Source organism: Erythrolamprus reginae, chromosome 6, assembly GCF_031021105.1.
Source record: "Erythrolamprus reginae isolate rEryReg1 chromosome 6, rEryReg1.hap1, whole genome shotgun sequence".
NCBI lineage: Eukaryota > Metazoa > Chordata > Lepidosauria > Squamata > Dipsadidae > Erythrolamprus > Erythrolamprus reginae.
In genome coordinates this window covers 36,821,767-36,836,120 of record NC_091955.1, presented here as the reverse complement: position 1 = coordinate 36,836,120, position 14,354 = coordinate 36,821,767, and the positions used below count along the sequence as shown (strand labels likewise).

The 14,354-nt window shown below is 45.5% G+C and overlaps 1 protein-coding gene across 9 annotated transcripts in view; it reads right to left on the bottom strand.

Moving 5' to 3' along the window:
• Positions 1–14,354, bottom strand: part of NRCAM (neuronal cell adhesion molecule) — a 409,870-nt gene that overhangs the window by 294,714 nt on the left and 100,802 nt on the right. The gene's annotated exons all lie outside the window — the stretch shown is intronic.

Genomic DNA, 14,354 nt, shown 5'->3' with positions numbered 1-14,354 from the left:
CTATATCCACAAGTACAACCCTGTGATGTGAGTTGGTTGAGAGAAAATGACTAGGCCAAAGTTACCTAGGAAGATAAAGATGGACTTGAACCTGAATCCCCTCAATCCTAATCCTACAATTTAACCACATCTCTAAACTGGTTAAATAATTACAAACATTTAATATATTGAAATCATATTTAAACCCATAACAGAATAAGCTCTTCTCAAAAGAACATGATTGTTACATGACTGTAGAACTGCATTCTAATGCACATAAAACTATTTTTTCTACATATAACATTTCAGGCAATTCAACTAAGGTACCAGTTTATACAGTCACCATTCTAGCACACACAGTATTTTAAACAGTTGTTCTTATATACCAAAACCAGTACTTACTTGCCTTGTCAGGCAATAATTAATGCTATTTTGCGTATTTCTATATTCAAAATTTATTCTTTATTCTTAACTATCCAGTAAATTATGAAAATAATTTGGCTCAGTATTATACCTAGGGGTCTTGGTCTGATTGTTATGCTACAGAGAACATCAGTGTAAAAACCTGTCTATTAGAATATACACTGAAGTTTTCATCAGTGTTCCCAACTCTAAGAGAACTCAGGGCATTATCAGATGCTAAGCTAGCATCTTTCTGTTAATGAATTTGACTCAATTTGTTCTTATCTATTCAGTAAATATCTCTAATGAGACTGACAATCAATTCATGAGAATTAAAAGAATTGTAGTTTTATATAACAGCAAGTTTTCGTATGACGTCATCTGTGAAATGAATTAATCATAACTGAACATTTTAATAAATAAAAATTCTGTGAAAGGGTAATTGTGAGATAAAAACCAATCTCTTAAAGTGATTGTGCTTAGGGTGAAAGGCTCATCTCTTTGAAGCACAGAAGGGTTCATTACTATTTAGGATTGTTCCTATTGTGTCAATTCCAAATTCCAGTATTCAGAAAACTAGTTTCTAGGATATGATATATGTCTTAATATTGATGATCAACTGGAAGGACTAAGTTAAGAGGGTAAGTGCAATATTCACATGGCATGCTAGGGCATATTTTGCACTAATTCCTATGACAAAAGTATTTACTTGTTGTGTATGGATATTCTCAATCATCCAGGTAATGGCTGTCCCAAGATGACATAACAAATCATAGCCTGCCACAATCTGATACTGTATTTAATGACAATTTCTATTACTATCTAAGTGGCATTTAGATCAGGTCATCAATCAGTATTTCCTAATCCCTACAACTTCAGTCTAGAAAAAAAAGAAATGGAATCAATCTTTGGTGGCACCAAAAAGATACCGTTTTCCCAGTGCCCTTCTGTTTCAATTTCACTGTCCTCTATCTACAGGGAGTAGAAACAGCAGTAGGTATGGCTGATGAGGCCCATTTTATTACCTCATGTGTTGGAAGTAAATTAAAATAATAGTAAAAATTAATGGAATATATCCAGCAAGAAGATGATTGTGTGAACCAGAGTAGGCTACTAACATATGGATAACATTTTGCTCCCCTCAAGGAAAAGAAACAAATATTTCAAGTAAACAAACTAAGCCTTTTCTTTTTCTGCAGAAACAGTATTTCTTTTAAGTTTTTATCATATGATGCATGCATCTTATTGCTCAAAATACAATTACCGTATATACTCGAGTATAAGTTGAGTTTTTCAGCACAAAAAATGTGCTGAAAAATCCGACCTCGACTTATACTCGAGTCACTGATGGTGCCCGGGCGCTATGATGGCCCGAGCACTGGCAGGGACTCCAGTTCAGAGCAGAGAGCACCCACGGGAGACCGGCAGGCATTGGCGGCTCGGGCGAGCGAGCTGTGCAGGGACAGGGCAGGTGCTGCCTCTCCCCAGCCGAAGCAAAGGCAGGCACTCCTGAAACGTTTGTCGAAAGCCCTCTCGCAGCCCCTTCGCTGAGAGGGCTTTTGCCGAGCGCTTTGGGAGCACCTGGCCTGCCCCTCCTGCAGCCCCTTCGCTGAGAGCACTTTCATCGAGCACTGTCAGTGAAGGGGCTGCAGGAGGGCCAGGACAGGTGCTCCTGAAGCGCTCAGCGAAAGCCCTCTCAGCGAAGGGACTGCGAGAGGGCTTTTGCTGAGCACTTTGGGAGCACCTGCCCTGCCCCTTCTGAAGCCCCTTCACTGACAGCGCTCGACGAAAGCGGGCACAAAACCAGGAGGGGGGGAGGCTTGTATCTCTCTCCCTCCCAGGAAATTTGCCTCCTTGCAGTAAACAGCCTGTTTCAATTTCACTAGTCTGATCAACACAAGTAGTTGGTTTGGATGGCCTCCCGACCATCAACTGTTTCAGGCTGCCTATTGCCACCTCCCTGCATGCAGAGGTAGATTTTTTCCTCTTGTGCTAGTCAGGCTGTGATGAAGCTGAAAAGGGCGTGGATCTTACCTGCGATGCCTTTTCTCTTGGTGGTGGAGATAGCATCCAGAAATGGGTTAAATCCATTGGCCAGCTTATTGAACTGAGTCTGCACACTGTGACAACATGCCTCCTCTGGTTTGGATGAAGGCATCACGGCATACTGAAGTGGTATGATGAACCTGTGATTCCTCATGGTGTCAGGACCAGACTCCAATCAGAGTGGGGTTGGATGCTGTCTCCACTATCAAGAGAAAAGGCGTTCAGGTAAAACGTTCAGGTAAGCCCTTTCTCCATAGTGAGTGGAGATAGCATCCAGGAATGGAACATACCAAAGCTTGGCTTTCTTCACAGACTGTCATCAGGTCTAAGGTCCCCAGATCTGTGTGGACAGTCTGCAGAATGTACCTGCCAAATGCCACCACTACCAAGGCGAAGGTGTCCACTTTTATAGTGATGGATGAAGAGGGTTGGAGAAGACCATGTAATGGCCAAAACAACCCAACCTCCTCTAATGAGGCCTGGGTTGCCCATACCGCAGACAGCCATGCTCCTGGTGGAATGGTCTGTGGAGTTGTGTCAGGCCGAAGTCATCATTTGGAGTTAGAGACTTTGGCCTGCCACAGTAGAATAGTATTATGAGAACTGGGAGGAGTAGTTGCATGAGAGCAAAAGTTACACAACAAGGTCCAAGGTCATCCTTTGTTCTGCACCAATAGCTGTAAAGAGGAGGTCTCTGTCTAAGTGAAATAGCTGCACTCGGACTGGTCCTCATGATTAACTGGTGGGTGTGGGGATGGGGAGATGAGCCTTAACCTGGGTAGGGTACTGGATGAGGGAATGAACCTTAACCTAGGTGGGGTACTGGAAGGAAGTTAGTATCAGGATGGCAACTGCATGACCAACATGGCTCTGATAACAAATCAAACTTTGGATAAGAGAATTCGACTGGAATCTGATTTATTTCTCAGATGCTATTTGGGGTACTGACATTTATCCCGATACTCCTTGTTCCTTGGGGATCTGAGCTCACATCCCTCTGCTCCCAGCCACGGGCATGGAGAAAACTCAGGATAAATGGAAAAGAAAGGGTTAACCAAAAAAATTGTTATGGAAGGGCTTGGAGTTTTCAACCCCCCTCCCCTGGAGGGATCAACAAGAATTGAAGGCACAGCAGGGGCTTGGCGAAAATGGCCTGCTTATGAGAGTACTCTCCTTCAGGATCTGTCTCTCCTCACAGCCGTGGAAGGCCAGGAGCCTCTGCCCAGAGAAAGTGAGGCCCAAATGGGGGCTTGCTGGTCACCCCATTCTGATTGGAGATCTCTGAGAAGCCAAGTTGTTGACCGGTCTGAGGTTGGGAGTTCCTGGCCCATGTCTCACAGCCAGTCCTTAGCAAACCTCCCTGACTATTTTGGATGCCTAACTGTAAGTGGAATGCTCCCTAAGCAAGGCTCCCAGGCCACGAATGGGCACTGAAGGCCCCTGGGGATCCTTATATGAAGCAAAGAAATCCCATCATTCCACATGGCTGCAAATGAAACCGTTAAAGGTCCTCTGGCTGAATTGAAGACCACCTGGGTGACCCTTTCCTCTGAGCACAGGTTGGCCCCAAGACCATGATGGGAAAGCCCCCAGGGGAGACGAAAGCCTGGAGTGAGCCCTGATATGAAGATATATATCCCAAGGATAGGATGGAAGGGGTGCCTGTGGGCTCCTAGCCTCCCCCCTTCCCATGGGACCCAGCAGCCACCTCTCTACACTGCAAACCTGAGAACAAGTGCTGCCTCCTTCTCTGCCCAGCCGCACTCCCCCTTCCAGCGAAATAGGACTGAGACGAAGCCCTCTCCCTCAGCAGGGAAGTCCACCAATGGGGGTTCATCCTCTCTTCATCCACCCGTGCCTGCTGTCGCACCTGTCGCTGCCCCTCCTGGCCTGGCAGGCCCGCCTTCTTTTAAAGCTAAATATGATTGGGAACCAAAGAAGCTGCCCTATTTCCTTTACCGAGTGGCATCATATGTGAAAGAATGTGGCCATTTGTTCCCAAGAGATCAACAGTTGATTGATAGAATTTTGGAAGCGATGAATGAAGGGGAAGTAGCAAAATGGATTGCTGAACTACATTATGAGGGATTTCATTTAACTGATGAGGATGAGATTCCTTGATGTTGCAAGATAAGTGGATGTAGAGAAATAGATTGGCCTATTAAAACAATCAGGACGACCTGTGAAGGAATTCAGACAGGCTGCATGCTATCGGTGTGGGTGGACTGGACACAGGGCAGTTAGTGCTTGGCACCAGCCCCCTTCTCTTTCCCAAGAGCCAAGCCACACTTAGTAGCAAAAAGGAAACTGGGAAAAGCTTCAGAGCTGGGCTGCTGGGCCTTTCAGACAACAGAGCTGTTCCCTCCCTAGGATCCTCCTGAGGGCGAGGAAGGTATTCCTTCAGGATCTAGCCGTGACTGGGATGAGGGGCCCAGCAGAGAAGAAGATGCAATGGTGAGTGAACCCATCTCTCCATTCCTCCTTAAGGCAAAGATTAAAGTAATAACCACGGGGAAGGATAATAAATAATAAATGACCAATAAATATGATGCATGGTATGATTGGATTGTTTGATTGAGTAATATATAGGGTTTTTAGCCATAGTTTTTTTTAATGTAGCAGATTTATTTTGTACACTTTGTTTCTATATTTATTCTGTGAGCCACCCTGAGTTTTCGGAGAACGGCGGCATCCAAATAATAATAATAATAATAATAATAATAATAATAATAATAATAATAATAATATTAAAAAAAATACAGGCCTTGATAGAAATGGGGTGCTTGAGCTGCCTTATCAGCGAAGCAGTAGTAGAGAAATTAAAAATCCAAACCAGACCTTTAGCCAACCCCATTCAAGTAGCCAAATAGATGAATCCCTCATAGGCGGAGACTTAGAAAGGGTTTTCAGCCTGCTAATTCAAAGATAGTAGCCCCAGTTCTCTTTACGGAGAAAAAGGACAGAGGGAGTCGCCTAGTGGTTGATTTTAAAAATTTAAATGCTTTGTGTGTGCAGAACGCCTATCCCCTCCCCCTTTTGAAGGACTTACTCAATCATCTAGCCAAGGGGAAAATATTCACCAAACTGGATTTGAGAGAAGCTTAATACTGTATCAGAATAAAGGAAGGGGATGAGTGGAAAACCACTTTCAATTGCTCATTGGGGAGTTTCCAATTCTGTGTTATGCTATTTGGTCTAAAAGGGCTCCCAGCTGTGTTCGTACAATATATAAATGAAGTCTTACACTCCCATCTTTACACATGGTGTTCTCGTTTATTTGGACGATATCCTTATCTATATCCAGAATCTGCAAGACCGTGTCAAATTAGTCAGGCAAGTCTTAAACTTTTGGCTGATAAGCTCTATGTAAAACTTTCCAAATGCGAATTTCACAAGACATCAGTTGACTATTAGGTATAACACATCTCAACAAAGGCATGGAGATGGATTAGAGAAGAAGTTTAGGATACGGAATCCGGGTGAGATTAGCCAAAATTTGGGCATTGATATTGTGAAGACTAAGAAAGGCTTTAAATACTTGCAAGCTGGAAAGATTAACAGTCTGTTAAAGAAATACAATATGGAAATTTGTAAGATTGCTAGAACTCCAATGGAGAGTTGCTTCGTGCATGGCAATCAGGATGGAAAGGCTGTTAATAATAATTAATTTAATAATAATTTATTAGATTTGTATGCCGCCCCTCTCCGAAGACTTGGAGCGTATCACAACAATAGTGAACAATGTAAACAAATACAATACTTAAAAAGACATCTAAAAACACATATCATAAAAATAACCATACGACTTAATCATACCATATATAAACCATAATAGCAAGGGGATACCTCAATTACCCCATGCCTGGCGACATAGGTGGGTTTTCAGCAACTTACGAAAGGCAAGGAGGGTGGGGGCGGTTCTAATCTCTGGGGGGAGTTGATTCCAGAGGGCCGGGCCTGCCACAGAGAAGGCTCTTCCCCTGGGGCCTGCCAGACAGCATTGTTTAGTCGATGGGACCCGGAAAAGGCCAACTCTGTGGGACCTAATTGGCCGCTGGGATTTGTGCGGCAGAAAATGGTCCCGAAGATATTCTGGTTTGATGCTATATAGGGCTTTATAGGTTATTACCAACACTTTGAATTGTGACCGGAAACTAATCGGCAGCCAGTGCAGGCCACGGAGTGTTGACGAGACGTGGGCGAATCTAGGAAGGGCCAGAATTGTTCTCACGGCTGTATTCTGCATGATCTGAAGTTTCCGAACACTCTTCAGAAGTAGCCACATGTAGAGAGCATTGCAGTAGTCGAACTTCGAGGTGATGAGGGCATGAGTGATTGTGAGTAATGACTCTCTATCCAAATAAGGCCGCAACTGGTGCACCAGGCGAACCTGTGCAAATGCCCTCGTCACAGCAGAAAGATGGTTTTCTAATGTTAGCTGTGGATCGAGGAGGATGCCCAAGTTGCAAACCCTCTCCAAGGGAGTCAATAATTCCCCCCCCCCCGGGGTAATGGACTGACAGATGGGATTGTCCTTGGAAGGCAAAACCCACAGCCACTCTGTCTTGTCAGGGTTTAGTTTGAGCCTGTTGAGACCCATCCAGACCCTAACAGCCACCAGGCATTGGCAGATCACTTCCACTGCTTGACCGACTCGACAGGGGTGGAGATGTATAACTGGGTATCATCAGCATATTGATAATACCTCACCCCATGCCCTTGGATGATCTCACCCAGTGGTTTCATGTAGATATTAAATAGTAAGGGGGAGAGGACCCAGAGATCAACCCCTGACCCCCCACTAACACCGACTGCGACCGACCGGAGAGGTAAGAGGAGAACCACTGCAAAACATTGCCTCTCATTCCCAATCCCTCCAGCCGGCATAGAAGGATACTATGGTCGATGGTATTGAAAGCTGCTGAGAGCTCAAGAAGCACCAGGACAAAGGATAAACCCCGCCAGAGATCATTTATCAGCGCAACCAAAGCAGTTTCTGTGATGTAGCCAGCCCTGAATCCTGACTGTTGAGGGCCTAGATAATTGGCTTCTTCTAAGGACTGTTGGAGCTGGAGCGACAACACCTTCTCAACAACCTTCCCCATAAAGGGGAGGTTAGAGACTGGACGATAAGTATGTTAAGTACGGCTGGGTCCAGGGAAGGCTTCTTGAGAAGGGGGCGCACTTTGAAACTCTTAATATGAGCTCTTACAAGTGTTCAATCGGACTCAGATTTACTTTTCCTCCACCACTTCTCTAGACGTCTCTTCTGGCATTTCAAAACCTGGAGTTCCTTGGTAAACTAAGGAGCTCTCCAGGGTTTAGTGCCACAGACAGGTCACAATGGTGCAATCTGGTCAAGAGCCTCCGTCGCAGCCTTGTTCCAGGCCCCGGCAAGAGACTCTGCCAAACTGTGAACAAGTGAATCTGGTAGAACCCCAAGCGCCCTCTGAAAGCCCTCTGGGTCCATTAGGCATCTGGGGTGGAACCATCTAATCGGTTGCGCCTCCCTGCAGGGGAGGATAGGAGACTTGAGGTCAAGCCCGAGTAGAAAATGGTCTGATCATGACAAAGGCAAAACATCTAAGCCCCTTAGTCTCAGACCATTACTCAGTTGCTCCGAGAGAAATATCATGTCAGGTGAATGCCCCCACTCGTGAGTCAGACCCTGAACTACTTGGCTCAGGTCCATGGCTGTCATGGTGGCCATGAACTCCTGTGCTAACCCAGAGGATTCGCCAAGTGATGGTAAGTTAAAGTCCCCCAGGACAATGAATCAATAAAGGACTGTATTGTTCGCTTATAGGAAGCTTGTCGTATTTGGGAAATTGGTCACGGCCGGATTTAGCATATAACGTGAATTAGTTGGCACGGTACAATAAGGAGCCGACTGAATATCAATGGAAGGCGACAAAGAGAATTTTGCGATATTTGAAAGTTACCATGCATCATGGTTTATATTTGGAACCTGATGATAGTTTGAAATTGAAGGCATATGCAGATGCCAGTTTTGCCTCTGATAATGTGACCAGGAAGTCTACAACTGGTTCAGCTATTCTTTTTGGTGGAGCCTTGGTAGGATGGAAGTCAATGAGACAGCAACACCTTAGTCTGTCTACAATGGAGGCCGAATTTGCTAGTCTGTCACAGTTATGTACAGATTTGGTGGTATATCGGCAGTTGCTGCTTGACTTAGGTATAGAGTGCCATAAGCCTATTATGGTATATGAAGACAATCAGTCAGCTATAAGTATGGCAAAAGGGAGAGCTGCCAAGACAAGATCAAAACATACAGACTTAAAGTACCTGAACGTAAGACAGTGTGTTAAGGATGGGATGATCAAGCTTGAGTACTGTCAGAGTGCAGATAACGTAGCTGGCAATTTCACCAAGTAAGAAAGAGCTCAACTACATGTTGAGAATTGTACTAGGTACAACCTGAAACAGTGAATGTAAAACTGTATTAAATGTACATTATATTGTCAACCCCAAGGGGGGAGATTGTTAGTACATGGTACTCACCTGTTTTGGGGTTGCCATGTATTAAACTATAAATGATAGTTTATAACTGTAAAGTTGTAATATGTCTCTAAGAGCTTTGACTGGTTTGGCCATAAGAGGGCGCAAGTACTTTTCCCTGTGGGGGGGAGAGAGTTTACTTTGAGATATTCTTAACTATGCATGGCTGTGTGCGGTTTGCTATCTTTTGCTACTTTGTGTTGTATATATGTAAGTAATACTTTGTTAAATACTATGTCTTTTACTGGCTGATCACACATCTACACCCTTGCTATAACTCTGCTGTGTGTATGTCGACTGTTTTGCACAAGGCTGCATCATCCATAATGTTGGCAGAGTGGATGGAGAAACTAAAGAGAGGATGGGAGGACAGCAAAAAGTCAGCTGTTGAGGCAGCGGAAGCCTACAAGAAGCAAGCAAACAAACATTGATCACTCCAACCTCCCCTTTCAAATGGGGGATAAGGTCAACCAAGCACATTCGGTTAAAACTGCCCAGCAAAAAGCTAGGTCCAAAATTTCTAGGCCCTTTCCCAATTGTGAAAGTAATCAACCCAGTCACGGTGTAGCTTGCATTACCTAGAATCCTAGGTAAGATCCACCCTGTATTCCACTGCAGCCTGCTAAAATGGGTGATCTGGTCCAACATTTGGCTACGTACGCAATCACCCCTTCCTTCTTAGGTTATACAGGGGGAAACTCACTATGAAGTGAAATAGATTATGGATTCCTGCATTTTCCATGGCCAATTACAGTACTTAATTCATTGGAAGGGGTACCCTTTGTCAGAGGCTACCTGGCTAAGAATCAGGATATCAAAGCTGATAGGCTAATTAAACAGTTCGACGAAAAATATCCAACCAAGCCTAAGGGTCCCCTGGGAGGGAGAGGGGGGGGTTGAGAGCAATACTAGCCCATGTGTATTTTATTCTATTGTTTCAGCAGTTGCTTATTCTTTGCGAAAGGGGGAGGGGGCGCCTGTCAGGATAAAGCCATCATTTGGAGTTAGAGACTTTGGCCTGCCACAGTAGAATAATATTATGGGAACTGGGAGGGGTAGTTGCATGAGAGGGAAAGTTATTAGCTACAACAAATTCCTTTCTTAGAGTTCAAGGTTCTGCACTTTTTTCTGTACTGGAGGATAATTAATAATAATAATAATAATAATAATAATAATAATAATAATAATAATTATTATTATTATTATTATTATTTATTTGATTTGTATGCCGCCCCTCTCCGTAGACTCGGGGCGGCTAACAACAATAATAAACACAACATGTACAATCCAATAATAAAAAGCAACTAAAAACCCCTATTATAAAACCAAACATACACACAAACATACCATACATAACTTGTAATGGCCTAGGGGGAAGAGCTATCTCAACTCCCCCATGCCTGGCGGTATAAATGAGTCTTGAGTAGTTTACGAAAAACAGGGAGGGTGGGGGCAGTTCTAATCTCCGGGGGGAGTTGGTTCCAGAAGGCTCTTCCCCTGGGGTCCGCCAAACAACATTGTTTAGTCGATGGGACTCGGAGAAGGCCAACTCTGTGGGACCTTATTGGTCGCTGGGATTTGTGCGGTAGCAGGCGGTTCCGGAGGTAATCTGGTCCAATGCCATGTAGGGCTTTAAAGGTCATGACCAACACTTTGAATTGTGACCGGAAACTGATCGGCAGCCAATGCAAGCCACGGAGTGTTGAAGAAACATGGGCAAATCTTGGAAGCCCCACGATGGCCCTCGCGGCTGCGTTCTGCACGATCTGAAGTTTCCAAACACTTTTCAAAGGTAGCCCCATGTAGAGAGCGTTGCAGTAATCAAACCTTGAGGTGATGAGGGCATGAGTGACTGTGAGCAATGACTTCCTGTCCAAATAGGGCTGCAACTGGTGCACCAGGCGAACCTGGGCAAACGCCCTCCTCACCACAGCTGAAAGATGATGTTCCAATGTCAGTTGTGGATCGAGGAGGACGCCCAAGTTACGAACCCTCTCTGAGGGGGTCAGTAGTTCCCCCCCCCAGGGTAATGGATGGACAGATGGAATTGTCCTTGGGAGGCAAGACCCACAGCCACTCTGTCTTGTCTGGGTCGAGTTTGAGTTTGTTGGCACCCATCCAGGCCCCAACAGCCTCCAGGCACCGGCACATCACTTCCACTGCTTTGCTGACTGGACATGTAAGGAGGTCAGTGAAATCCCTGAACTTGGACTGATCCTGGTGATGAACTTGTGGGTGTGGGGATGGGGGGGATGAACCTTAACAGGATGGGATACTGGAAGGAAGTTAGTTTCGGGATGGCAAGGGCATGATCAACATGGCTCTGATAATAAATCAAATCTTGAATGAGAGAATTGGACTGGAATTTGATTTATTCTCAGATGCTATTTCAGGTGCTGACAAGTTGTCTAGGTACCGGTAATGTCTCCAATTCATACGCTTCAGCTATACATGCTCTAATCTTGTGATAGTGAACCTATGGCATGCAAGCCATATAAGTTGGCACATTAGCTCAGGTCTGGCACACATGTGTCTGCCCGCCAGCTGATTCTTCGGCCTTCTGGGTCCACCAGGAGTTGGGAAACAGCCTGTTTTCAGCCTCCAGGGGGGTTGGGGAAGGCCTATTTTTTGCTCTCCCAAGCTCTAGAGCTTTTCTAAGAGCCTGGGGAGGGTAAAAATGGCCTTCCCCACCCCTTTGGTGATCCTCCAGAGACCGGAAACATTCTGTTTTCCAACTTAAAATGGGCCATTTCTGACCCCCACATGGCCTCCAGGGGGGAGGCCGTTTTGCCCTCCCCAGGCTCCCAGAAAAGCTCCGAAACCTGGAGAGAGTGAAAAGTTTAAGTTTATTGGATTTATATGCCACCTCTCCCCGAGGACTTGGGGCAGCTTACAACATATGAAAGAAACGGTGGATTGCAATATATGAAAGAAGCAATATACAGTGATACCTCATCTTACAAACGCCTGTTCATACAAACTTTTTGAGATGCGAACCTGGTGTTTAAGATTTGTTTGCCTCATCTTAAGAATCATTTTTACCTTACAAACCCGAGCCCAGCTGTGGGCTCTCTTACTGCACGTGGGCTCTCTTACTGCTGCAGGGATGCCCCTGCCTTGTGACTGTCACCGCCGGGATTTCCCATTTGCTTGCCGCTCCCACCGGGATTCCCCACCTCCTTTTGCTTGCACCTGCAATCCTGAAGAGGGGAACACCGGAGCTGCCCCATTTCCCTGTCACTTTCCCCTCTAGCCTTCCACTTTCTCTGCTCCCCACAGCCGCCCCATCCTGCTGCCAAAGTCCCACCTAGCCTACCGCTTCCTTTGCCCCATCTCGCTGCCAAAATCACCCCTCCAAAAGGTTCCTATGCCGCCCCAAATTGCTCCCAAAATCACCTCTCCAAAAGCTTCCTATGCCACCCCAAATCGCTCCCAAAATCACCCCTCCAAAAGCTACCTATGCTGTCCCAAATTGCTCCTCAAATGACCTCTCCAAGCTTGCTACGCCACCCCAAATCGTTCCCAAAATCACCTCTCCAAAAGCTACCTGTGCCGCCCCAAATCGCTCCCCAAATCACCTCTCCAAGCTTGCTACGCAACCCCATCGTTCCCAAAATCACCTCTCCAAAAGCTTGGTATGCCGCCCCAAATTGCTCCCAAAATCACCCCTCCAAAAGTTTCCTACGCCACCCCAAATCGCTTCCGAAGTCATCCAAAATCACCAAAATGCCTCATTTCTCCTTGTTGCCTTTGTTCACTCCATTTGCCTTCGTTAGGACCTCGATTTGGGTGGCATAGTGAGTGTTTGCCTCGTTTCTCCTTGCTGCCTTTCTTCACTCCATTTGCCTTCGTTAAGAGTTTGATTTGGGGTGGCATAGGAAGTGTCTGAAGGGGTGATTTTGGAGGCGATTTGGGGTGGCATAGGAAGTTTTGGAGGGGTGATTTTTGGAGTGATTTGGGGCAACGTAGGAAGCTTTTGGAGGGGTGATTTTGGGAGTGATTTGGGGCAATGTAGGAAGCTTTTGGAGGGGTGATTTTTGGAGTGATTTGGGGCAACGTAAGAAGTTTTTGGAGGGGTGATTTTGGAGTCATTTGTGGTGGTGTAGGAAGGCTTTGAAGGGGTGATTTTGGGAGCGATTTGGGGTGCATAGGAAGCTTTTGGAGAGGTGATTTTGGAGGCGATTTGGGGTGGCATAGGAAGTGTTTGAATGGGTGATTTTTTGAGTGATTTGGGGCAACGTAGGAAGTTTTTGGAGGGGTGATTTTTGGAGTGATTTGGGGTGGCATAGGGTGGTTTTGGAGGGGTGATTTTGGGAGCAATTTGTGGCGGTGTAGGAAGCGTTTGAAGGGGTGATTTTTTGAGTGATTTGGGGCAGCGTAGGAAGCTTTTGGAGGGGTAATTTTGGAGTCATTTGTGGTGGTGTAGGAAGGCTTTGAAGGGGTGATTTTGGGAGCGATTTGGGGTGCATAGGAAGCTTTTGGAGAGGTGATTTTGGAGGTGATTTGGGGTGGCATAGGAAGTGTTTGAAGGGGTGATTTTTTGAGTGATTTGGGGCAACATAGGAAGTTTTTGGAGGGGTGATTTTTGGAGTGATTTGGGGTGGCATAGGGTGGTTTTGGAGGGGTGATTTTGGGAGCAATTTGTGGCGGTGTAGGAAGCATTTGAAGGGGTGATTTTTGGAGTGATTTGGGGCAGCGTAGGAAGGTTTTGGAGGGGCGCTTTTAGGAGCGATTTGGGGCGGTGTAGGAAGCTTTTGGAGAAGTGATTTTGGAGGCAATTTGTGGTGGCATAGGAAGCATCTGGAGGGGTGATTTTGGGAGCAATTTGGGGGGGGTGTTAGCCTTTGTTAGGACCTCCATTCCTCGCTTCTCCTCACTGTCCGTCTCCATTCCGTTAGCCTTCACTTTGTCCTCCCGCCGCTTTTTTTTAAGCCTTAAAAGTTTGGATTTTCCTAATGGGTTTGCACGCATTATTTGCTTTTACATTGATTCCTATGGAAAACATTATTTCATCTTACAAATGTTTCTACTTACAAACATCGTCACGGAACGAATTAAGTTCGTAAGATGAGGTATCACTGTATATTGAAATCCAAATAATTAAAATTCAAAGTTACAACTAAAAACTAAAGAACCAATTAAAATACATACATAACGATTCAATAATCAAACTCACTATACCAGTGTGCCATCATGTGCCAGGAGTGGGGGGTCTTGTGCACATGTGCAGGGGGTACATGGAATTATGGGTGTGGGCACGCATGCACATCCCCCCCACACACAGACCAAAAAAGGTTCCCCATCACTGATCTAATCTATCTCCCTATGGTTGAAGTGGTTACCTTGTTGCCAAGCGCGTGTGGTTGAAAAGAGAGAAACAGGGATTCTGTATGTTTCAGTGGGGAGGT